The sequence below is a fragment of the Phaethon aethereus genome, assembly GCF_964289735.1.
Source record: "Phaethon aethereus genome assembly, chromosome: 5".
NCBI lineage: Eukaryota > Metazoa > Chordata > Aves > Phaethontiformes > Phaethontidae > Phaethon > Phaethon aethereus.
The window spans coordinates 55602993-55630265 of record NC_138579.1 but is presented as its reverse complement, the minus strand read 5'-3'; positions in this window follow the sequence as shown (position 1 = coordinate 55630265).

The following is a 27273-nucleotide window of genomic DNA, read 5'->3' as shown; positions in this document are numbered from 1 at the left end:
CCACTAAGTCAGTGAAATTACCTCAGTATGCAGCCACTGAAGGTCAGTAGTTCTTCCAAATTACTTAATATTTTATATATTTTCTTAATTTTATTCCTTGATTGGAAAACTCAATAGTATTTATCTATCTAAATCTCTCCTACAAGTTAAATTTCACAGGGCATTTTCCACTTCTGAATATGCATGGAATATTTTGTTATATGCTGTTAGTTACATTGCATGCTGCACTTGAGACGTATCTGCATTTGCAGTTACATAATCGATAAACATGGGGTTTCATCCCATGAATCTGGAATCAGATTCTGAGCTGTTTTACATCAGTATGCCTCCACAAATTTAATGCCTGCCAGAAAATTTATATCAGCTAAAATTTTAGCTTCCGAATTTATAAAGCTGCTTGGAATTCATGTGATGAGAAGTGTCTTAGTAACTTTATTTTTAAAATTTTTCATTCCTGAAAACTGAGTGAACAATAAAACATCATCAAGTCCTTTGCTATAGAATAACACATATAAGATTATAATTTAGATAGGTCAATACAATTCTTTATGTATTTATTTTATAAGGTTTTTATGTTTGTGCTAATAGTTCAACATGACTCACCTCCAGTACATATCACTGCCACAGCTGTTGTAAACCTTTTTCTGAGTCAGAGAATGACTTTATGACCCAGAATGCTGGCAGTGAGTACTATCCTAGTGATTTTCCCAATTAAGAGAGAATTGCAAGTTGGTATCGGTGCGGGGTGAGTCAGAGCTTGATGTAAGAGGCAAAACAGGACTTGCCAATTCCTACTGACTAGCTCAGTACCCTCTTCCCTTCCAAAAGTCAGTGGCATGGAAACCTGGAATGAGCCTGTGATGGGAACTCCTCTTAGAGTTCAGAGAGACTGCAGTGAATCAGGGAATTGGTTCTCCTCGGTCCCAAATACTGATGCTCATTGCATGTGGGGTGCTGCAGTGGATGGGGCCAGCAGCAGTAAATAGTTGAGAGGCAGCAGGGCTTCTCTGCTTTGCTCTGAGAAACCATTTTGCTTCTTGGGCTTGCCAAAGTGCAGGAGGTATGACAATAAAACCACATGTGTTTCCACATGTGGTTCTCTGCATTTTTTTTGACTGAAAAACAGCCCAAATCTGCCCCAACTGATTTTGAATAGCAAAATTTGGGTACCCTGTACTCTGCCAACAGCTCACATGTTGGTGGTATCAGTTAACCAGCTATTCTCTGTTAAAATTATGTCAGAAAAAAAAGGGCTGACATTTACATTTTGGTGTATGGCTGAGCCATGAGGGCACAATGAGCTTGAATTTAGGCTGGTTGCAATCTGGCATTAGGGTTTGTTTTGGTGTTTGTCACCTGCCAGTCAAGGTCTAGGAGGGTTAGGGCCTGGTTTGAGTCTGTGGAGGGCAGTGAGAGGGAATCGTTGCTGGGGAAGGCAGAAATCACTAGCCTGCCACAATTAGGAAGGGTTTAAGTGTGAGATTGGGGTGAGGTTGAAATCAGACACGAAGCTGAGAGTGAAGGTTAGAGATTCAGTGACCATTCAGCTGGGTTTATGGCCAGCTATGATAGGAACTTCAGTGTTGACTCTGGCAGCAGCTTTCTGCTAGGCAGGCAGAGGTTGCTCACTTAGAGTTACAGCTGGGATCAGGGTTGAACTTTGGGTGAAGCACAGCTGATGTGCCAGATTTGAAGTAGTGTTCAGGAGGTGCTACCTAAATAATTTTGGGGCATCCACTGATATGGTTGTGGAGCAGAGTCTATAGCTGAAGTCTGGGTTAAAGTTTGATCTTGCTGAGAGTGAAGCACTTGCACTAAGCTAGGTCTGAGGCAGCTGTTGGAGCAGGTAAAGGATCCTGGGTAAGGGTTAAGGTGGGAATAGCTGGGAATTGGTAACTTTTGAAGTTTGGTACACTGCTGTATTTGTGTCCTTGTTAATGCTATATGTCTGTTTGATTTTGTGGCTCAGGAAGTCATTAAAAAATCTAGTCCAGCTGGTTTCTAAATAACTTTGTTTTTTATTTCCCTTTTGACCTTCCAACTGCTTGCAGCAAAAAACAGGCTGTCACAACATGCTGCTTTTGGTGAAATTCCTGTTAGTGAATGAGGGATATGGGTTGAGACTGCTCTCTGGGACTGTCTTTGATAGAGAGAGATATGTATTTTTTTAAACCTCAGGTTCATAAATGCAAATCAGCCTTCTGGAGGTAAGAAGTCAGTGAAGGTTTTAGTTTTATGACAAGATAGACACACTGAGGTCAAAATGTTACCTGGGATGCACTGGTGAGGTTGCTTCCTTTCCCTTCATTTCATCTGCAGCAAAACAGCCAACCTGCACTAGCAGCTATGCCTTAACACTAGCCCAGTTCTACTTAGACAAAAGGGCAACCCTCGTGGAACCACAGGCACCATTGTGAGTAACCTTTGTGGGGGTTTTTTGAGGACCTGTGGCTGAGAGAGTAGCAGCAGCTTTCTGCAGTGAAAGCCCTCTCCAAACATCAAGGTTATGCCCTCAGAAGAATGATGTTCAGCTGTAGCTGTCATGCTTCTTGTTGCCACTCAGTTTTTCCTCCTAAAAAGAGGAGGATCCCATTGATAACATAGCAGACAAAACAACACAGTAACACAGTTCCTAATAGACTTGTGTTGTCCTAGGGGAAAGTAACAGTTCATAATTAATGCAACAGCTCTGGACCTCATTCCCAAATGGCTCAGTTCTTTCAAATTAGCCAAACCTGCTGCATTTATCTGGCCATGTTGATACATATGGGCCACATCTTTCCCCCTGCCCCACGTAACTTTGCAGTGTAAGGAAAGGGCTAATCCCGCTTCCAGTGGAACCTAGCGGGCTTTTATATTTCTTTTCCTTCTCTTGATTACTTCAGCCTATGTCTTCTTTTAAACAGGATAGATCTCATGCAGAGATGGTGGAATAAAAGACCCAAAAGGCTAACCAGAGGCAGCAGAGAGAGATGATGAAGTCCATTTTACACTGATGGGAGAACTGTTTCCAGCCCAGCTCGGTAGTTCTGTATCAGGTATGTGAGGTTATACAAAATGAACATGCCCACATTTCCTTAAGACTTCTCCAAACCATATTACGGACAGCTTACATTTGACCTCAAAGTCAGGTCCTATCTCCCCATCTCTTTCCTGTCCGAAGGTAAGGCAAGGAAGAAGTGATCAGATGGACTTACTCTGTCCAAGTATCTTCAAACTACGAAGAGCAGGTCCTTCAGTAATGGAGGGTTAGTTGGGGGTTTTTTTACTACAAAAGATTATTCCAAAAATCATGAACTATTGCATATGTAGTTATGTTTATTTTGACTTTGAGCTATGACCTACTGTGTCTGTTGTATTTTTTTCAAGTTTACCTTTCCTAAAAAAAATACGTATAAATACATGTCCATGGGACCAGACAAGATGCATCTAGGGGTGCTAAGGGAGTCGTTTATGTCAGTAAAACTCTGCTTTCTCCTGTCTTTGAAAGGTTGTGGCAACTGGGGGAGGTCCCTGGTGACTGGAGAAAGGCAAATGTGGTGCCCATCTTCAAAAAGGGCAAAGAGTAAGATTTGTGTTACTGCAGGCTGATCGGTCCTACCTTAGTCGCTGGGAAGGCTAGGAAGGAGATTTGCCTGAAAGCAATTTCTAGGCACGTGACTGAGAACATGGTGATTGGGAACATCAGGAATGGGCTTTCCAAATGCAAACCATACCTGACCAGTCAGATTATCTTGTACGATGAAAAGTTTAGTTGAGGGAACTAAAGGAAATAGAGGAAAGCAGTAGATGTTGTTTACCTTGACATTAGCAAGGCTTTTGACTTTGTCTACAAGAATGCTATAGGAGACTATTTGGGAGGTATGGAATAGTAGGTGAGTTGCAAGGTGGGTGAAAAATTGGCTGAGCCCCAGAGCTTGAAGGGTAGTGGTCAACAATTCAAAATTTATCTGGTGACTGGTTATTAGTGGTGTTCCTCTGGGGCTGTTGCTGTTTAACATTGTTATCAATGACCTACAAGAGGGGACAGACTATACTCTCATTTCACAGATGAAACCAAATTAGGGCTGCTGTTTAGAGGGATGTCAAGAAGCTGAGGAATGATCTGGAAGAAACTTCATGATATTCTGAGGCAAATGTAAAGTTTTATGCTTTTGTGTGTTTTGTACTGTACTTTTTGTATTGATGGAGTAATGCCATGTGACAGTACAAGCTGGGGACCATCTGGCCAGAGAGCAGCTTGGCAGGAAAGGATGTGGGAGTCCCAGTGTATGACAAGTTGAACCTGAATCAGCAGTGTGCCCTTGCAGCAGTGAAGGCCAACTGTATACCATGTTGTATTAGCAAAAGCATAGGCAGTAGTTGAGAGAAGTGATTTCTTCCCCCTGTGAGGTACTTGTGAGGCTGCATCTGGAGTTCTGAGTCACTGTACAAAAGAGAGATTAACAAACTTGAGAGAGTCTAGTGGAGGGGTCCCTAAGATGGTTAGGGGCTGAAGCATGCGGCCACAAAAGAGGCATCGAGAGCGCTGAGGTTTTTTTTTTTTAACCTGGATAAGAGAAGGCAAAGGGAGGATCATAGTGCTGTCTACCTAACAGTGAGTAACAAAGACAGAATCAGACTCTGCATAGCAAAAGAACAGGGGGCAAGTGCTCTTTAAGTTGTAGCAAGAGCTACATTCTGACCAAATATAAGGAAATAGTGACTACTTTCACTTTCACACGAGCGTGATTAAAAACTGGCACAGGCTGCCCAGAGAGATTGTGGTATCTCCATACTTGGTGGTACTCAGAACTCGGCTGGACAACGCCCTGAGTTAACCTCATTTAACTTCCAAGTTGGTCCTGCTTTTAGTAGGAGTTGGACCAGACGACCTGCAGAGGTCCCTTCCAACCTGAATTATTAAATTATTTTAGAGGGAATCTTTGCAGTTAGCCTTTGACAATGACTCTGTGTCCTGATTTTTCAAGAAGGGAGTGTAAGGTTAAGGAAAGGAAAGAGGAAGAACTGTGTGAAACAGTGGGGTAAGAAAGTCAGATAGTTGGTACTAAAAAGGGACTACAATAGAAACTTTAGGGACAGAAGCTTTAGGAAGAGCCTGTGCGGTTGATTCTGGTTAGAGGAGGAACGAAATGTATGTGATCTATCCACAGGAACTGTCTTGGGTTGGTGTGGAAACATTTTTGTTAAAACAGGCAGAATGCAGGGAGCTTTGTATGAAATGCTGCCTGCTTCATTGGCCCCTTTGTTTTGTAGTACCCTCCATGTCTTCTCCTCTGACCACTTTTCTTATATTGGTATGCATGATATAAATCAGGATAGCTTTATTGAAGTGAACAGAGCCATGCCACATTTGTTTTGGTTAAATATGAAATTAAAATTAGAGGGTTGTTTTTGAGCAGTAAACTTGATAGGAGCATAAAGGAGAAATGCGATTTAAAATAGCATTTGGGAAATATATATAGGAAAATGAACAAACAATATGCGGTGAGTCATGTCCAGCGGTTCTTGCAGTAAAAGAAAGAGGAGCTTCACTGAGAAACTAACTGGGAATAGGTTTTGCTTATCTGAAGCTGGAGCTACCATCTGGGTACAGCGTTTTGGCAGTGCCTGTTTGCCCTGTAGCAAGAGGGTGTGCTGGCCCCAGGGGAGGGTAGTACTTGGTGTTCACAGCAGTCATACTGATGGTAGCAGAGCATCTGAACTAATTTCTGAATTGTCAGCACTCAGGAGCACTCATAAAGACGAATCGCGTGCAACTTGAGTCACAGTGTTGTCTTGAGTCTTGGCGACTGCTTCAGCACTCTTGTCCTATGAGAGGTTGGGTGTGATGCACCTCTGCACTTAGCTGCTGAAGCCAGTGAATCCCTTTGTGCGTACAAAGCACTCTTTGGGCAAAGGTTATTGCAGGACTGGATCACAGGCAATCGTGTGTTGAGAGATCCTGCATAGATTAGCAAAGACATCTTCTAGCACAGTTAAGTAAACATGATTTAAAATATGGTTGTCTGGCAAGAAAAGACCAAGAACTGCCATTTTACACGTGGCCAAAGGCTATACTGGCATATGACAAAACGCCACTGTCTTAGGGGAATCTGCGACAACACTTAAAACTTATACTCTTACTGGGCTTCTATGCAGACTTATAAGCTGGTGGCACTGCTGCCCTGAAGCAGAACTAACTAAGGTGGAAGGCAGCAGCGCAGGGCAGCTTTGCTTTTACAAGCTTTGAAACCCAAGTGAAGCAGGATAGAATTGGCCAGGCTGGGTGGCAGCAGTCTGGCCATCTCTATTAAATGTAAAACTCAATACACAGCACAGAGAAGTGGCTCTGATGGCACTATTTCAGCTTTGTTCTCATGGTAACCATTATGTCATCAGGATACCATGGTTACTATAATACTCCTTATATTTCAAATGTTCAAAAAGGCAGAAGGAGAAAAAAAAAAAAACTTTTCCCAAAGTTGGGACAGATGTTTTTATTCAGAATTAAGTAGCCATAAGGAAGTTGTTAATAACCATCAGTTATTAATACTTTGTGGAAAAACCATTTTGAAATCATGAAGAAATGTTTAAATTAATAATTGCTGTTTCTGCTGCTGTCCCTATCATCATATGGTGCATGTCCTGGGGTTTCCCCTCTCTCAGCTTGGGTCACCAGCAACTCTTTTGATAAACGCACACTGCAGAAGGCTAACATGGTCACATTCAAAACTTTGGAAGCATAATTTCTACTTGAGGTAAAAACCTCAATTTGCACAAAAGTCAGAACTAAAAAATCTGAAAGTTTAAGATTGGAGCTGTGAGGTAATCTCACTTTAGATGTTCAAGAAAAACAAAAGAAGTCTTGGCTTGGATGCTTTCAAGGTGCCAAAGCACATGGCTCAGAGAAAATGAGAATGGCAGCTTGCTATTCCTTGTTTGAGGACAAAAAGTACACTGATGGCAGCATGCTTTCAGGGGATCATGCCTGCAGACCTCTATGGCTACAGCATGAAAGATACCTTTGCTGAAGGAGAGAACATGTGTTCTGATACTGCGAGAGTGTACAATTTTGAAAATGTTCTGATAATGAGAACTGGAAGAACTTTAGACCACTTTATATATGAATATGAGAAGGAACAAAAATAAAACAGGCCATGCATATATTCTCAAAAGCAGGCGGTGTTCAAGGTGTACAAGACCTTTGGTATTAGTAGCTGCTCAATTTAAGACTGCTTAGGGAAATTGGTGGGCATTCTGCGCATTGTCAGTATCGGGTCCTGGGAGATAGTTCTAGACAGAATCCATAGATGCAGCACATTTAAAATTCAAATTGACTTTTGACATTCTTGGGAGTTCAGGATTGCTCAGTTGGTGTGGGGCTGATTTTGAAACGGTAGAAAGATAGATTTATGAAATATTAGGTATTAAGATTTGATGGGGAAATTCTAAAATCAAGATAATTTTGTTAGCGTCTGTAATTGCTTGGTCTTATCACCTGTATTGTTCTTCCTCCATTTTCCCCTAATATTTGTTATCACTGATTAATGTATCTTTTTCTGAATTGGATAGTAAATTCTGAGGCCAAGATTGTAGTTTTCAAAGCAGGAGAGACTTAGAAAAGCATGAAACTACACAAGCTGCATTTTAGGTGCTAAAAGACATCTTTTTTTGCAAACAGAAATGCAGTCCATTGAGAAGTAGCCCATAAAAATTTGTGGTATTAGCCAACAAGAAAGAGGACTAATGGCTGCTGTGGAAACCTAACCATAAAGAAATCAATGAGATGTATACAGTTGACTCTAAAATGTTGTTGTTTAATACATGTCAATCTTCCCAAAGCATTAAAGTACCCCAGTTATCTCTAGATTCATTTGACCCCTGTAGGATCCTTTCTGTCCACATCTAACATTCAAAACATTGGCTCTGCGTGCTTTTTGCATTCTTGCTGTTGCATATTTTACACACAAATAGTCAAATTGCCAAAATTTTGGCAAAAACAACAGCAATCACCAGCTGGATCTCCCTATACGTAAAAATCAATAGTCTAGCTTCAGCTGCTATCATTTCAGGGGGAATGAAGGGGGACAAAAGCACAAATCTGAAGGGAAGGCCTGTCACTGTACAGAATATTGCCTCTTGGCTATAAAAATTTCCATGCCAGCAAACAGCTAGCGGTGTTTCTTACAAATATTCTCTCTCTAGATTAAGCAATCAGCTGCTCTTTCTTAATGTTCACTGTAGCCTAGCTGATTTTGTACATCTGTTGTAGTTGTGCAAATATCAGTAAACAAGCATTTCACAGCAAGCGTTGCTGCTAAGCAGAATTGATAGACACTTGAGATAACTGAAGTCTATATAGATGGGTATGGCTAAAGACTTTTACCTGTTTATCTCTCTGATTTGATAGTTGTCTTGCTCCAGATTGAAGAAAATTAACGTCAAAAATCATCCTTGGGAAGAGAAATACAAGCTCTGGTAGCAAGAGACCGCATGTACATTTAGTTCCAGATTCCCATAGCAGAATGTTTCATAGCAAGTATCTTCTGACTTGGAATAGTCCTACCAAGGTCAGAAATATTGGAAAACATGGGATTTCAGATAACTCATTCAGAAAAGAGTCATTTCAGTAACACTTCTTAAGCTTTCTATGTGTCTGGGATAAATAAATATCCTTTGCTACTGAAGTTCATTCATTGCCGATATGCACCAGCAATTATGGCTGTACAGGGACATGTATATGATTATGTATATGAATAATGGTGGCCCCAGGGGATCACTGTATGGCAAGCCAAAATACTAAACCAGGGGTGTCAAACTGATTAGGGTCCTATGATCGATAGCTTGAGCAGGGTAAAGTTTGATATTGTATTTCTAAGAGATTGCCATCATAGAAAAAACTTTTTTTGTTTCAATATTATCTTGATGTCTTAAAAAATGCTTTCAGTATATTGGAAAAAGACAAGATTTGTCTCTGGTTTAATTAGGTTTCAGGGCATATAATCAGCTAAGAATTTTAACTTACATGTCACAGCAGGTAACATAAAGACAAGATATATATCCCTTTGCTGAAAATAACTTGATTAAGAAACCGAGGACCTGCATATTGTGAGTAGTCATCAGAAGTTGGCATATGCTCTGCAAGACTGCTTTGTCTGGCACCTGAAGCTGTTTTCAAGTGTTTTCTTTGAATTCTTCTAGTTGGTATTTGTTCCCAGTCTCATTGTCACTTAGCATTACTGAATTGCCAGCAGCAGCAGCACCCTTTCTTTCTGCCTGTTGTGACAAAGCCTAGTTCATGAGGCAGTGCTCAAAAGTTACTACAAATTCTGATATATGGGAGCTTATGAATTAAGTTTTCTGCAATTTGAAAAATATTAATAATGAAGAATGACAATTAAAAAATGAATAGCTATAGCCTATGTCAGGTGAAAGTTTTTTAGTGCAATTTTGGCACTTGTGTAGATACTCCTTTTGCAGTAGATTAAACTAATTGTTTTTCTAGAATGCTATTTACAGAATATATGCAGGAACCCATTGTTAATGGCATCAGTCTTTCGTGTCATGTGTCTTTAATTTTTAGTCTGTTTTTGTGGTTACACAAACTGTATCTGTACAAATAACCGTAATAGAGTCCAACTTACTTTTGCTTGGGAGAAAAAATACAGAGACTATAAATATACCATTTCAAGAATGCTTGATTTGAGCCTCATTTACTAAAACTAACCGGTTGGGAGTAACTGTCTTTGAAAAGCCGTATTGCTATTGCTTAAGACTACTGTCAGCCATGTAGTTTAGTACCTCTCTGCATACAAAATATGAATGCTGTTAAAGGTTATATATTGGAAGAAACATAGAATTTTAATTTTCTGTAATAACCATTTGAGAAAGTAATAAGCAGTTTCCATTATTTAGTGCTTGGGTAATGCATACTGATTGATGTGGATGTTACTTACAGTAGGAGTAACTGACATAGGATCCATATGGCATTTAAGCATAGAATTTAACAAGAGAAACTGGAAGTTCATCCAAACTTAAACTAGAGGATGAGCTTCATCTTAAGAAAAAAATTACTTACCTGTGGCCAACTGTTATATCATTGTATATAGTGATACAACATGTATATCCCTACCCTGCATCTATATCCCAACCCTGTTGCTGTATTTTCTTAAAATGAAGCAGGGGGTGGACTGTCACAGGCCTTCAGAGGAGGAGTTAAGAAGTAAACAGGTATTATTAAAGAAAGCAAGTGTACCTACTCCAAGCTGTACAGCTCTGACAGTTACTGGTTGTGCTGGTTTTGGCTGGGATAGAGTTAATTTTCTTTATAGTAGCTGGTATGGGGCTATGGTTTACATTTGTTCTGAAAACAGTGTTGATAGTACAGGGATGCTTTTGTAATTGCTGAGCAGTGCTTATACAGAGTCAAAGTCTTTTCTGTTCCCCACCCTGCCAGCGAGTAGGCTAGGGGTGCACAAGAAGATGAGAGGGGACGCAGCTGGGACAGCAGACCCCAACTGACCAAAGGGATATTCCATACCATATGATGTCATGCTCAGCATATAAAGCTGAGGAGGAAGAAGGCGGGGAGAGGGGGCATTCAGAGTGATGGCGTTTTGTCTTCCCAAGTAACTGATACATGGGATGGAGTTCTGCTTTTCTGGAGATGGCTTAAAACCTGCCTGCCGATGGGAAGTCGTGAATGAATTCCTCATTTTCCTTGTGTTTGTGGCTTTTGCTTTACCTATTAAAGTGTCTTTATCTCAGCACATGAGTTTTCTGACTTTTACTCTTCTGATTGTCTCCCCCATCTCGCTGTGGGGGAGTGAGCGAGCGGCTGCGTGGGGTTTAGTTGCGGGCTGGGGTTAAACCACGACGCTGGTCTTCACATTTCCTGATACTGGCTCATGACCAGCTGGGGTCAGGTAAAGAGTTTTCTAAGAAACGTGGCTAAAGCCATGGCACTGAAGAGGGTAAGAAGGTGGATTTTCTCCCCACCCCGCCTCCTTTCTTTCATGTCCTCTTTTTAAGCATTCTGTATAAGCCAGATACAGAAGCAGGATTTAGAGCAAACTGGAGTATTGTTCTGTTCCTGAATGGCAATAGTTATATTTCATCTTTCCATCTATTTCCTATATAAAATAACGTCAACAGAACAAAGCAATAAACAAGCTTGAAAACTGTGAGTAGTGGTCATAAGGGCCTATTTGAAAGTGCTACTTTGTCAGGGAAATGAGGCCTGGTTAACTGAAGAAGGCTGCTGAAAGCTGTTTTGGTTTTACCTGGTTTGTTAATGTTCACCTGATAGCTTGGTACTGCAGGAGAAAGTGAGGGATTAATTTCAGCACTGTACCTCTTAGCTATTACTTGATGAGAAGAGTCTCCCTCTGACTGGAGTTGTAAAAGGGACAAGCTGCAGATCTAGCAGGCATCTCTGGAGATGTATCTTGACTTCCCTGTAGTGCCACCAAATCCCTATGAAGACAAATAGCAAAGGGTGCTTAATGACTCTGTGTGCTCTCAGGCTTTACCAGAGAGAGCCCCAGACAGGGGACCTGACTGGAAACCTCCCTGTCAATCTTCAAGCTTGACTACCTATTTTTTTAATCCACATAAATCAGGTTTTCAGATAAAGAAGATAGTGGGGAAAATAGCACCTTGCCCAGACAACAACTCAGCCTGGAGCTGGGAGATTGCTGAAGTTTACATCTGGAGCATGGAGAGGGGTAATGATCTTGAATCTTAATCTCTCAGCATATCATTCTTTTATCTATGGAATAGTCATGAAGCTTTACCTCAGAAAAGTGTTGCTGTAGCTGTTGATGTGAGAGGAATCTTTGTGCAGATGTTGTTGCCCTACAGGAAGTGACTGAGAGACATGCATTTCCATGAGTCAATACTAGTGATATGACAGAGTTCAAAGGCAGTGTCAAGAAAATGCAATTGCAGCATTTGATGCTGTTTTGGCTAAACCATAGCTACATTATAAGAATCTTAACATTTAAAATAAAAATATTTTTTTCTCCTGACCTGAGTCTTCAGGGACCAAAACCCAGGAGGAGAACAAAAAGAATCACGGTTCATTATTTGAGATATTTAGTGAGGGTTTTTTCTGCCATTATCATGGTTTTGGATTGCTTGGCTGCAGTGAAATATGAGAACAAAACTGAAATAAGACAAAAATATAACATCAGATGCGACTCTCATTGTATTATCATAAGTTGGGCTAACTCTTCTTTTAACTGAATGCTTTCAATCCTGCTAACTTCAGTAGGGTTTCACAGCTGTGACAAACATCAGCATTTACCCATGGATCCTCTAGTCTGGATAAGGTGTAATAGCAGAAGTAAGAGGAGGTATATGAGGTAGTCAGCAGTAAATGATGGGAAGTCAGTATCCTGAATCTAAACATATGTGATTTAAAACAGTACCAAAACCACAAGGTGACAGCATTTCTTAAGTATTGCGGTAATGTTTTCTGCATGACCCAGACTGATTCTACTCTGACTGAACCTTTACAGATTCTTTTGCTTTTACCTCCCCACAATTCCTTCTCTCCAGAGTGTAAGTCATGCTCTGGACCATCCAAGAGGGCCATTTGGTCTCTCAGCTCTAGCATCATGATGGTGAAGGAGCTGGAAATGGCTCTTTTTCTTGGAATGTTCCTCCATCTTAGTGAAGGTCCACAGCTTCCATGCCTATTGGGACAGTGGCTACCTATGGATGCCAGGGTGTCACAAATGTAGGAAGGGTGCAGGCTTGTGGTGAAGCACAACATCTAAGGAAGCAAGAGCTCCAGTGTGGTCATTGTGTTGAAGTCCTGGATGAGGATATTTCAGCTTCCAGCAAGATCAGTGCTCTGTGGCGTGGATGGTATATGAGGGAAGAAGAAGTCCTCACAGCCTGGAGACTGTCTCATTCCTGGTCTGGAGGGTCAAGATATGGCATTTTGTGATGAGACTGCAGTACTATTTTGTATATTAGTGTCATTGAAGGTGCAAATATATCAGCAATCCTAGCTGAAGTAACAGGAAAATCCTTTCTAAACCCAAATGATGGGTCAAAACTATTAGGTACTGGAGGATCAGTCAGAGTTCAGTCCCTTTATGCCTCCATCTTTCCATCTGAAAGCAGAAATAATCTGGAGGTTGATATATTTATGCTTAGGATTCTTTCCCACTCTCTGCAGTAAAATTCTTTCTTGAATTCTTCAGAGCTTACTTTACTTTGAACTTTTGTAATTTATTAAGATGGTATGGCTGTGGACAAAGCCAACCTTACAGCCTCCTTAACCTCTTGCCCCAAGGCCCTAATTTCAAAGGTGCTATTCTGAGCTCATACCTGCATATATTTGATTTAGTATATAAAGCAAATGTGCTTTAAGGTCACACTCATCCATGACATAAGCCAGGGCAATTCTTTTTGAAGCTGATGCAAGTTCTGTCTGCTTATATCCAGAGTGGGCTAAGTCTTAAAAGGCCTAAGCCTTGATTTTTCTCTTTCCATGTTCTTTGTGTGACTGGCTAGAGCTCTTTGAATTCAAGTAGCTATTGGAACAGTTCAACAACTGGGAAACAAAAGAGTTAAGAATAAGTTTTTGTTTATTTGCTAAAGTATCAACTGAAGGTTCCCTTCCCAGTTTTCATTGCAATGTGATGGTGACAGACTCACCTAAAGCAGTACTGAGCCATGACTAGATCCATATTTCAAAGTAAATTCTATCTGAGATCCATTTTGCTTTGTTAAATTTACAGCATTTTAATCCATTAATTTAAATGTCAATTCTCTGGACATGAACTTTTACAACATGGAAGTCCTGTTTATATTTATTGATGCAATGTCCCTGAGAGAAAGAGAACAATGAAAGGGTGATCTTCAGTTTGAATTTAATGTCACCCAGGAATCAAGCAATCTAATATCTCTCTTGTTGATTCAGAGTAGTGACACATACTGCTAATATATTGCATGCACACATAAAAGTAACACAAGAGTTGCTCTTGCTTGCATTATTACTCACTTCCTATTTCTAACTTAAGAATGTGTTAGTAACAGTTACACAAACTGTTGATCGTTTTAACAAGAAGAAATTAGTACAATGCATTGTAGGAGTATGGAGTGATACCATTTTCCTGTGTGGGTTGGAGAAAGTTTTGGGGTTTTTTAAGTATTCGGTTTACACAGACTATATGTGATTAGCCTAGTTGTTGCCAATTACAGGTGTTCTAACACCCACCTTCTCCTGTTATATAGTTTTTATCATGACTGGCATTATCATTTAATCATTACAGTGGTGGACAAAGAGTCAGAATTCCTGGCCCCTGAGAGTAATTTGGGTGATTTACTGGGTTTTTTTTCTCCTTGGATCAGTCAGAGTTCAGTCCCTTTATGCCTCCATCTTTCCATCTGAAAGCAGAAATAATCTGGAGGTTGATATATTTATGCTTAGGATTCTTTCCCACTCTCTGCAGTAAAAGAGCAAATAAAGATAAACATTTTGTCCCATGTGAAATTCTGGTATTTGAAAATTTGTATTTATCAGGACTTGGACCAAACATGATAATATTGATATGTTTTCCTTTCTGTTGGTTGAAAAGTTCCAATAAATGCTGATTAGGAAATGAAAGGCCTCAGATATTTCTGTAGTCCCAAAGTGAATTGGTTGTATTATATTTCCTGAACAGAAAAGGAACATTTTGTTTTGAGTTCAGTTTGACTTGTCACTGTGTCACCTAAATAATTTGGGATTCTCATGCCAACCCACTGGGTTTCTCTAAATTCCCTCAGGTCAGTTGAGTCCCAGGGCATACTGTGTTAGTTGCCCTACCTTGTGCCCATTCAGTAGCAACAGGAGATCTCAGATAGCTGGGACCAAAAGGAAAAGAAGCACAAGGCAGCTGTACTGCAGTTCACATGAGGCACCGCAGCAGCGGTGTGCGAATTAACATTGATGTGACTTGGAACCATTCCAATTTGGCTCAACAACTTGAAGTTTATTGGTGAGAAGGAGCAAAGGCCAGGGCTCATGGCATCAGAAGACTGAAGCAATCCTTTCGTCCACCATGTTCGCGTAAATGCTAGTGATGTCAGGGTAGAATCCAACAGAACATGTGGCTGAACAAACATAAGAACACAAAATATGAAAGAACAGTGTTAATATGAGTTTGGAAACCTGGATGGGGTGAAATGGTTGTGCCTTTGTGAGGGAAAAAATGGTTAACATAAAATTCCAGAGGCTTGCAATTCTGTTACAGGCTCTGGCACAGACCCATGGCGTAAGTGGTTCACAATGCCTGAAGCTAGTCTATATTCTTACCAGGAGAATGCCTTTCAAAACCACAATCAGTGACTTTAGCAAACTGTTCCCATCCTCCTAAGGGGAGAGCTGGTCATCAGTTGAGAAATGTTTATATATGTCTAATAAGAGTAAATTCAGCAAACCTTTATGGTGTCCCAATATTTTCCAACATGTCAAATGTAGATACATTTCAAAAAGTTGGTTAGAATACACAGAACCTACAGAAACCAACATGGACCTCCTAGAAAATGAACATCTAAGGAGAATATGAACTAGGATATGATTCTTGAAGAAAATAATAGCATATTTTCTTGCAGTACAAGATTTAGTCTTTGGCTGCCAACTCAGCTGCAGGAAGAAAAAGAATTGTGACTGGAGTGGCTGGGGTTTCACTGGGATGTGTTGAAAATGGGTTCTCAACTCCTGCCTCCTATCTGAGGAGAGGTGTAATTCTGTGTCCTGAGGCACTCTGTGCGTGCTCAGCTCTCAGCTACCCCACCAGTGGGGTGTTCTATACCTCCTGGATTGTTCTGCCTGCATCTAAATGTCACAGCTTCCTCTGAAAGCCACTTAAGGTACTTCAGGAATACTCTCTCAAGGCAGCTGTCACCTCGTGGTAGAAAACAACAGCCTCTGATGAATGGCACTGAATGATTATAAAAACCTCAGAAGGAGGCGGGGGGAAGATATTTATCAATTTTTTTGGTGTTTTTTTTTTTCTCAGGGTAAGATTGAAGTAAATGGTTGCATCCTGTGTTTGAATGCCATTGTACTGGATCAGAACAGAGACTGTGATGTTACTGCATTTTATCCCTGGTACCTTTAGGATTATGAGCAAGAGAGAGGAGCCAGAGGGGGATTTTTATACAGACTTGTCAATACTTGTGACCAATCACATGCACATTGCTTGAGCTTTCCACATCAGAATTTCTGAGAAGCTCTTCAGTAGTCAAGAAAAATTACTGTTAATTTTTTTGTTATTTGCATAGATAAACCACGTTCTGGATGTTCCAGGAACCTGCTCTATGATGGTCATACTGCCTGACCTGGGTACTTCTACCCTATCTCTGTGTAGAATTCCCCAATCTGTTGTGATTAAGTCCCAAATTAGGAGTTGGCAAATTCTAGGGCTTTTGGAAATATGGCTGTTTCCTAGTGTGTGGTGTTTGGTTTTTTTCCACCCTGGAGGTCTGGATATTCTTCCTCTTTCATGTTACTCTCTCACGTTTGATGTAGTCTCTAAGCAAAGGTTGCTGCTGCCTGTGTCTACTGTTTTTGTCTTTCTGTTATGTTGTGCTTTTAAATAATCATCAAGAGTGCCTAGGGCACAGGATGGGCACCTTTCCCATCTACTTTTAAAAGCATAAATAAGTACTTATAGAAAAGACAGCTGTGGCCATTCCCCCTCCTCTCTGATAGAACTCTCTTCAAAGCTGTGGATCAAAAGAGCATTGCAAATATTCAGCAGCAGGGACCATGATTCTAAGGACTGGCACAGAAGAGTCACACATGAGCTTCTAAGCCTGCGTAAGTAACCTTCCAAAACGCAGGTTGAGCAAATAATAAACACACTTATCTTGCCAGTAGGGAAAGAAAGTGCCTCCTGTCACTCAGAGCAACTCTCTGAGGCATTGCAGTCATGTAGAGAAGCTGAAGGAGGCCTGTCTGAGGCTTGCTGCCTTCAGAAATGTGACAGAAATTCATGTCTGCTTTCACTGAGACATTAGAAATGGCACTGTAGAGACTCAAGAGATCTAAATTAAAATTCCAGCTCTGACACAGACTTTTGGAGTGTATGAGCAAATTACCATGTGCCTCAGTTCCTACTGGTTAAAAAAAAAAAAAAAAGGATGATAATATTTCTTCTCTCTGACTTTGTCTTGTATCAGAGCACCAGACTGAGGCTATTTCTCACTAAATAGATGTATTTGAACCCCAGCCCTCCCAGCCAGCTAAGCAATAAAAATAGAAGTAAAAATTGTAGTAAGTAGGTAAATATGTGATTTCTAACACCTTGGAATTAATGTGGGATGCATTGGTATTGCTTTTATATACTAAATAAGTAAGATTAATCTGTTTATGAAGACAGGTGAGCTTTTATTGAACGGTATAAAACTTACTTGACAGAAAAGCGAGCGAATAGATTTAACTGTAGACAACTATTTTCCTCATATAAAACCAATGAGGCAAGAGAGAATTTTTTAACTGCGTATGCTCTCAAAACAGCTCATCCACTATCCTATCTTTAAGCCTAGTGGAAGATTGGTATGGGGAATGATCACAAACTCCCAGATTTTACTATTGTGCTCCAAATTTTGTTCTTTTTCTTCCCATAGCTCATTCCAGCATGACTTTGGATGTCAAAGGTTGATGGCAACAAGACATCTGCTGCTGTCTTGAAACTATGTCTCTGGTTAGTAATATTAACTTTGTTTCCTTAAACTTGTTTACTAAAACTGGTGTTTTACAGTAGAGAATATATCTCCTTCCCAACCAATACTCATCACTGATTTGGACTAAACAAGCCTGGTTCTTCACTGCCTGGCTATCCACCTGCAAAGAGTATTTCTTAAAAAACAGTAATCTGGTTAGGCAGGATTTTGCAGTGACATAAATAAATGTGTGAGGCAGTACAGGACAACAAATAACCAAACTGGTGTTTTAAGTGTGGAATCTCCCACTGCGTAAAGGGCTGTCGTTTCTCAGCCTGAATGACTGAGGAAAGTAAAGGGCAAAGAAAACTGCAGTAACTCCGCAGCTCTATAGATGTCACCAGCCTTTCACTCTAGCCTTCCCCAGCCGTTTTCTGGTTGGTACCTATCTCCCTCCAGCCATTCATTTTGTAGCCCCAGAGGGACTGTTGTTTGGATGATGAAATACTGCATAGTACAAATTAAGATCTGTCAGCAGTGAGCTGTGCCTGGAGAGGAGATACAAAATGGAAAACGCAAACGGTAACACAGTACTTTTTCAATTACATCTTAAGCAAGCGTACTTACTGACCAGGAGTCAGAGAACAGTGTGAACTTTTTAGATATTGCCAGCTAAATCATTACGGCATTTCCTGAGCTTTGTTTGAAATGATTTATGGAGGTTATTTGCAACATTTCTCCTTCTCCTGAAATTCTCACGTAAAAATCCAAACCACATAATTTCCGTTCATATAACACCCACAGCAGGTATGCACTGTTCTCTTGGAGCTGGGAGCTTGTCTGCAAAATGGCAGGGACAGTTCCAAAAAAAAAAAAACCACACCCCACCAAAAAACAGTACATAAGGAAAATGACCCCCTTACGTCCTTGCAGAGATGTCTTAGGTGCTAACTTCATGTAAGGAGCCAAAAGTGTGAAGATGGGCAAGGTGTGAGGGGAACAGAGAACAAGAAGATGGGTTTGCTTGTTGAGTTGAGGTTTTTGGAGCATGATGCAGCCTCTTTTAATTAATAACTCAATTTGGACATTCTACAGCAACACCCCAGAGATTTCAGGTTTGAGTCCCAAGTGGAGCAACTGTAGCTGTACTGGAGAGGGTGGCTGTGCCACTGTCCTACCACACATACCTCTATTTGGTGGTACTGGGGGTCTATTGCCTCCTGTAATCAGACCCCTGCTTAGGGCTCTGAGCACAACTGATCTCTGTTACATCAATGGGGAAAAGCTGTAACTGATTGCTGTTGTGTTTGTGGGAAGAAGCAGATAGATTGAGGTCAGGTTTGTACTACAGTATTTGACCGGAGTAGTTGCTAGCCAGAGGCATGAGGAGAAAGGCACCCCAATGTAGCAATGCTTTCAGAGAAACTCTTTAGTCATTGTATGACAAGGGTCTGCGAGGGGCTTTGCCAGCATATCTAGAGCTTGTCTGTGACTCTGAGAGACAAGTCCTGGCCAAACAGACTATGCTCAGAAAATGTACACGCATCAGTCCCAGGAGAGTGTTTCAACGCAGGCTTCATTCAATCTCTACTCAAGACTTACTTTCCAGGCTGCCCCAAACAATGGTATTTTCCCAGCTTGAAGTGTAAGTAAGGCGCAGGGAGCAGGATGGAGAGATCAGACTGAGGTTAGGAGAGGGACAGGTCATGGCAGGGTGGGCAGTAGGTCTGGTTGCTGGGATCCTCAGGCCAGTGGTTTGTCCATGATATCACAACAGTTGGATAGCCCACAGGAGTGCATCTTGTGGGGGGATACAGAGCAGGGCAGTGCTTTTCTCTTGGATTTTGAGCAAATTTCTCAGAGTAGTGAGGAGAAATGCTAAAAAACAATGCATGCTTTCTTTGGCATTTCAATTTTTTAAACTCACAGCTTAAAATATATTTAAAAGCTTTGTTAGTAAATGATCCTCAATGATTTGAAAATACATATTAGCTCAGCTGGTAATGACACTGCAGACACCCCACTGTTGATAAGTAATCGGCATTTTTCATACCATGCCTTTCACATTTGGGTGGAGGGCCATACCCTAATTTGTATTTAAGGATATATTTCAGTGCAAGCCCACCTGTGTCAGTGCTGTTGCTATGAATTTGCGTTGGTGTAATAGGACATAGAATTTGTCCCTACAAGAGAAGCAGTGAAAAATGAATGTATACTGTAATTCCCTGAGTGGTAGATTTTCATATTATCTATTTTCATTCAGGATTTGAATCTTGGAGGTTGAATTAATTTCAGATCTCTTTCCACCTTACCCAAAACAAAAAACAGACAGCTGTGTTTGTTACTGCTTGGTAATGTATTTTTCCAGGAAAACACAGCTTAAGCTCGGCCTTACTGAAATAGCTGGCTGTTGTTTGTGCTTTATGACGTGCACCACTAACTGAAGAGAGAACAAGTATCTGCCTACCCCAGGGAACTTACCATTTAAATTTGGTGCAGTGCAAGATTGTGTCAAAAATATGTTTGAAGCACTGTTTTAAAATCCTGTTCAGTGAAAAGGAGATGAAAAACTGGAAAAGTACTGTGAGGAAGTGCTTAGTTGGGGTTTATTGTTTGACATCAAACAAAACACACTGTTCAAGAAAAGGGGCAACCACCCAAGAGACTGCAAAATCACATTAGAAGTGATGGGGAGTCCATTTTTTGCAGCACTATGTAAAATAAGGACCAAAAAAATAGGTTCATTCACCTTATTGATCATGACACATGACTTAATCCCTGCAAGTCATCTATTATGTAGATTTATGTCTGATCTCAAAATTTGAAAAATAACCTTGGGACCCAAAGCTGAGGTTTTGCAAGGAGTCAGCTTTACCTGAACACCAGTACTGAGAGGCTGAGCCCTGCTGCTGGTGGGGAAAATCTTTTTGGCCTGCTCCACTGCAGTCAGTCCTTTTGAGCTTCAGGCTTTTCTGCCTGGGAGCAGCAAAGAAGTTGTCTTTTATGCTGAACTCTGAAGGTGGAAGGCAGCAGAGATCCCAAATAGTTTTAGTCGTTTTAACACAGAATGTAGAATGGCACAGTGACTGAAAATGGAGCTAGTTGACAGACAGCCACAAAGAGCTAGTTCACTGTGTTCTCTTGCATACAGTCCTGTGAGGTATCTTGGGACTATTCTGGACCACTGCTTTCTGAACAGGATAGTTCCTTTTTTATGTGCAGTGATGTTTGGAGGTGGAGATGGGCACGTATCTGTACAGGAAATTCACAAATTATATGTAACCATATGCATATAGAAATGGCAGAAGAAAACAAGTTTTTCATCTTTATCTCAAGAAACAGAGTTCTGGTCTAATTCTTTTTATGCAACTTACTAACGAGTAGCCAAAAAGACTGTTGTATATTTCTATAATGTGAAGAGTATGTGATTGAAAAAGGAAGCATTATTTCCATTAGTTATGCCAATTGTGAATTATGACACGGTTTTAATTGAAGTAAAGGGAGATCCTCATGAATATCCACTGTATTAATCAAGATGAGATGCATTGCAATGAATAGTGAATGAATAATAATGAAACACCAAGAATATTATGTCATCATTTAGAGATACTATATCTTAGCTCTTCCATGTACTAGACTATCAGAATTAATTGAACCAGTACTAAACTTTATGGCTGGTGGCATGTTCATTTCTACTTAAAAAGAATTAAAGTGCAGGTACAATTTAGCCTATTTATCAAAAGGTGGTTCATCTAGAACTTGTTACAAAACTCAGCTGATGAAGTTTTCTGAATCAGTTTTGCCAATCTCCAGTTACAGTAGCATATAGCCATCTTCATTGGATACTTTTGAACCACAGTTCATTAGAGGTAAATGTATGTGTCTGAGGACACATAGACAAACATTTACAAAGTATATTAGTTGCTTGGAGAGAAATGTATGTCTTTTGGATAAGAAATAATTTTAAACTAGCTCACAGGATTCACAGGCTTTGTTGCCTGGAAGAGATTATGTGCAAATGAATCTTTGATGTGACTATATTTATTTTGAACTTCCAAGGTCATACTTTATTGCAGAGAGAGGCAGATTCTACCCGAATGATTTGTGGACATCTCTTGCAAGTTGGCAGGAATCTTAAGTGGGATTAACCCGCAGGAATGCAATAGTAAAACCAAAGTGTTGGAGTCACAGATTTTGCCTGTAAATTAGGCTTGATATTGGTTGTCCAAAATCACAATGCAGAGCAATGGTACTCATTCCCCAAAGGAAATTAATTCACTTGTATTATAACCAGTTTAGATGAGCTAATATGAATTTCAAATTATGTGATTATACCAGTAGATGAGTTACCAAAAAAATGAACTTTGAATCCTGCATTGCAAGTATTTACACGAGAAGCTTGGTTCATGCACCCACTTGAGAAACAGTAGTGAGGGCCCAATTCTCCCTTCATTTAAAAATTCATAAAATTAAGACCCAGATTGACTACTATGTTCTCTAATCACAGACCAGAGGCTGCTGTCCTTGCAGTGAGCTTTGTGTGTCTCACTAAAACACAGCCTGCACAAAGCAGGCATCCAGTTTAGTCTCAGAAGACAGAGAATCTGCTGCTTTCCCTGCTAGTATGTTCCAATGGTTAGTCACTCTCACTCTTAAAAATATGTTACTTATTTCCCATCTGGCATCCAGATATGGGACTGTATGTCAGAATAGCTCTGCTAACTTTAATGTGCTACTCCTGATGAGAGGAGAAACAGGCCTGAGGGCTGTTTGCTCCTGATCCTGAATTGGAGAGCCCATCAGTGCTACAAGTCTGAGCACTTTGTGCCAGCTATTCTGGTCAGCAAGCTGGGATGTTCGTTAACTCTGTTATTACTTTCTTCTGTTTGTTCCACTAAGTGAACATTTGTTCACTGAGTCACTCCTTACATGCCTGTTCTACCCACTCCTTTTTTCCCCTTCCTCCCCAGTGGACAATCATTGCAAAGTATGGTGATGCACAGTGTCTGCCATTTCCATGGTCAGGGCAGGAGTTCATTCTGCCCATTCACAAGTTATTCCTACTCTTTGAAACACACATGCATGTGCACACACAAAAACATGAGCAAACTTACCCAGAATCTGTCTCAAAAACTCTTGCTGAAAGCTGTCAATTATCCCACACTGAGGTGACCTTCCTTTAAGTTTTTTAAAGGTCAAATCTATCCTGTTACAGAGGATCAGAAAGTTAGTGCGTCAGATTAGGCAGTTGCCAGAGAGTGATAAAATTTTCATTTTTGATCGATAATGATATATGAAAGTGTCTAGATAATAATTTTAACACTTCTGCTACAACATGATTTTGTGATACCACTGCTAATCTTGTAATTACATCGCCACCTGGTGCCTGCTAGCATCATAGACCAATCTGCAGAAAATGCAGTGTTTCTATAACAATTTCTGTAGCAAATGCTGTGGGTTTGATGTAAAGCATTGGGCTTGAAAGGTTATGGGCATGGTTGATACCAAAATGCTGGAGCCTGCGTGTCTGATGATTTTGGAATGTGCTGGTTGCCACAGTCCTCACTGCCATTTGTAAACCCAGTATAACCCTGTAGTTTACTGCAGTGGTGGGTCTCCTGGGGGACACTGAGGTGGCGTCTGCATTCCCTGTTACCACTGTGCAGTACAACGTGTGCTGCAGATCAGTGCATTGGCAGTGCCTCTTCATCCCAGTGTCCAAGAAAACTTCAGATTTTTTTAATACTCTTCAAATGCAGAAGAGTTCCTTTTTGTTTGTTTTGCTTTGGTGTTGGAGGGAAATTGAATCACTAATTAAGAGCCAGATTCTGCTTCCCTTAAAGTGAATTTGTTCTTGATCATGGGAGAAGTCTCACAAGGTTCCAGACCTGGGAGTTACCCTTTGCTATACTGCACATCTAACGAAGGAAGCAGGAAACAGACCCTCAGGACAGCAGATAGTAGAGCGTTGTCACTCTCTAGATATGCTGGACAGATCACACCTACAGATCTGATTTTATTCTATAATTTGATTTCACGGTTTAGGATCACCTCCTTGTAGGCTGAATACAGAGAAGACTCCATTTCTATGCCCTAATACGCTGTGAAGCCTGCATCCACACCAACTTGGCTGAAGGGGTCTCTGCTGCTGTGACAAGCAGCTCTGTTCCCTCTGAGTCAAGAGAGTCCTGGAACAGCCTCTTCCTCACATTCTCTCTGCACATTGTCTTGAAGGCATTACTTTTGGACAACACCCGGACAATATCTCATGCTGTGCTGTGCTACAGAGAGTTTCACAACCGCCTTGCTGTGCTGAAGTGAACCGGGAACTTGGCCACAACCATTTCCTAAGTTCCTTACACTGTGCTGTGGTTTTCAAGAGCTTTTATGTCCTGGGCCAAGTGGAGATGCCAGCTCACCCTTTTACCCTAAAATGTATGCTTCAGGCAAGAGAAGCATTCTCCTGTGTCTTCCTGCCACCACTAAAAGCATGGGTACCATGAGGCCGTATGATGTCATGAGAGGGATGAGCAGGGCAATGGGGTATGTTTGTTGCCAGCAACAGGGAAAGGTGGGGCAGCTAGGAAGCCTGGAAGAGCAAGAAGTGCTAGAGCCTTATGACTTTTTCTGGTGGGCTTTCTCCTGTCAGAGAAGAATGAGTCAAATCAAAATGTAAAAAGAAGGCAGCTGATCAGAGCAGTGGGGGCTGGAGCAGAGGGATTAAGTTGAGGCAGAAGGCAAGTTCACTGCTCAGGGGTCACCTCGGAGAGGATCTGCTCCTGGAAACAATGCTTGGTTCTTCACATACTTACATCCCCCTTTCCCTCCCAGAGTATGCCATGGGGAAGGGGAGTAGCACCATCTACCCCCACCAAGACCTTTTTGGGATCTCTGTTGCCCAGCTGTCATAGTAGCCATGATCTGTCCATGGACGCAGACAGACCTTACTTCCACATTCTGATTGCCATGTTCATAGCTATTTCTCTTCTCTTTCCCTTCTCCAACGTACTCCAGGTGGAGGAACTGCACTCCTGGATCGTCCTATGCTGGGTCCTGCAGGTGCACTTTTGCCTGTGTAGGTGGCCCCCTCCAAATACTAAACTGGGGAGGGGAGTCACCCTTGGACATACCACCCATCATTGCTTTATGCTTTATGCTGGGTAGAGGCCAGTGCTCAACACTTTCTTGTTTCCTGCAGCCTTTGTTCCTCAGCACTCTGCAAGCAGCTCTGTCCCACCTCACAGGGCCTGTGTTTAACCTGGAGTACATCTCTAGCCAGTTCAGGCACTAAGTAAGAATCAGTGGCACTATCTGGTTCCTAGACCTGAATTTCAGAGGTGCTAAATACTTGCAGATTTGATTGACTTCGGAGCTGCTACTGTTCAGGAGTTTGGAGACCAGCCTTCTGATGAGTAAACCAACACATCCAGACAAACCTGAGCTTACATTCATCAGCCAAGTGAAGGGAGTTAGGCGTATTGACACCAGATGAGAATCTGGCCCTAAAATATCTGTGAGGCAAAGAATGGAAAACACAGAAAGCTTTTATAGATATTCCATTTAATGTTTTGTAAACTTTCCTGCTGTGTTGCTAGGGAGATTTTAATACATCAACGCATTTAAAATAGATCTCAATGAAATGTTTGAAATTGGAGCCAATTCTCCTCCCGCCCCAAACTTCCTTATTGTTCCCATCACCATTTCAGCTCTCTCCCATCTGGAAAAGACGCTCTTGCTGACCCACTTCCTGCCCCTGTAGCAGTACTAGGAACTGCACAAGGAATCCTTGTTTTACTATGCTTCGGACGCTGACGTTGCATTTTGCAGCTAGCCAGGCTTCATCTGGAGAGTATAGTTCTTGCGTTTCCTGATGTGAGTCAGTTGTGAGGAAAGTGTTTAACCTTTTTGTCAAAGGTTAAACATATAAAAGGGGAATGTGAAGCTCTTGTATTCCTGTTGTTGCCACATTAAAGAGAGCAGCTTTCATGGCTGAGCTAAATCTAACTTTTCTGGGGGGATATTTCTTTCCGTATCCAATTCAAAGCTGCAGTTTACTGCACTTGTTAAGGAAAGTATATGTTTGAACAGGGCTATATGACAAGGGTCATTCATTGACTGTTTCCATTGCTTCTTTTGTCTTGATAGTCCTCTCTGCCTCTCTCAATGGATTTGAAGAGGTCTGGACAGGCATTTGTATTAAGTGAACCAGTTAGAACTTTTCAAAATGGTCCATTTCTATAAAATATAAAGAACTTCAGAGGAAGATAAACAGGAAGCATTCTTTTGCTTGAAAGCAAAAGAATTTCTTCCTACCTGTTCTTACTGACACCATATTATTTTAACCCATCTTTCTCCACTGCTTGGCTGAGTATACTGTTTTCTTATCTGTAATTACCAAGATTGATGACTTAGCTATGTTACCTACAATCACATGCCTCTTCCCACTGACTAAATACTTAATGGCATACTCTTGTCATGATCCAGATTACTCTGTCAGAGAGCTCATTCCAGTTTTACTGTGTGTGTTATCTGGTTCTATCCTTTGTGAAGCATAGGAACACACCTATTTTTGTTCACAGACAATTCCACAGGTGACCTGCTGGTTGTTCTGCACCAGTTGCACCACTGATAATTTGTTGATGTTTATCTTTATGGCTGGGTCTGAAATACCTGATTGTAATCAGTTGGCAATGGTTATCCAATGAGGCTATGAGAGACCCAGGAACAGAGTCTACAGTAGCCATTAACTGTGGGTTTGCTCTTGAATCTCTGTTGCTCAAGGCCTCCATTCTAGCAGATAATTAGATTGTTCTTGCCTGGTCTGGGGTCTTCTGCAGCTCTCTAGGATTGTGTCATAAATAGATAGCTCCTCACAACAGTTTTGCCGGGCTGGAAAGATATAGTCTTGAAAGGGAAAAGAGAATAAACAAAAGATAAAGAATAAAGAAAAATTAGAAACATCATTCCCAAGGGAATGTTTCTGACAATCTGTTAACTTTTCATTGGTGTGTTCATAACAACTTCAATAAAAGTCACAAACTCCTAGCAGAGCAGCTTGAACCTCTGCTGATGAATTGAAGGAAATTTCATATAAAGAAAATACATCACATGAAGTTAACCCACAATACTGAATCAGCCAAAAACAACACCACGGAACAGGAATTCCTTCAGCTTAACAATACCATAATCTCATTAGGTTTGAGATTATGTGCAGGCTGAGCAGTAACATTACAAACTGCACATATAACACTTTCCCTCACATTTGAAATTTGGTAGTGATGACTTTAAAAAAAGTAAATCTAAAAACAACCTTAGTCTTCAGCCTGGATGCATTTGTTTGATTAAGAGGATTTATGAGTTAACCACTTACAGAGTCAAATCAATGTAGTGTTAAGATTCCTATGTTTTATTCCAGGCATATAAGTAATCTGTTATTCAAAATACACTGCAGAATAGTTCAAAGCTGACACTGTGAGTGCTTCATTGCATGAACTGTGGAGGAGTGTTGATTTTCCATCGCTTTGTTATGTGCTTCAGTCACTGTAGTTCTGTCTCCTCCTGCAAGGCAAACTCGGTCTGACTGTGCTTTCCTTAATTACGTTGCTTTCTGTGAATCATGCTGTC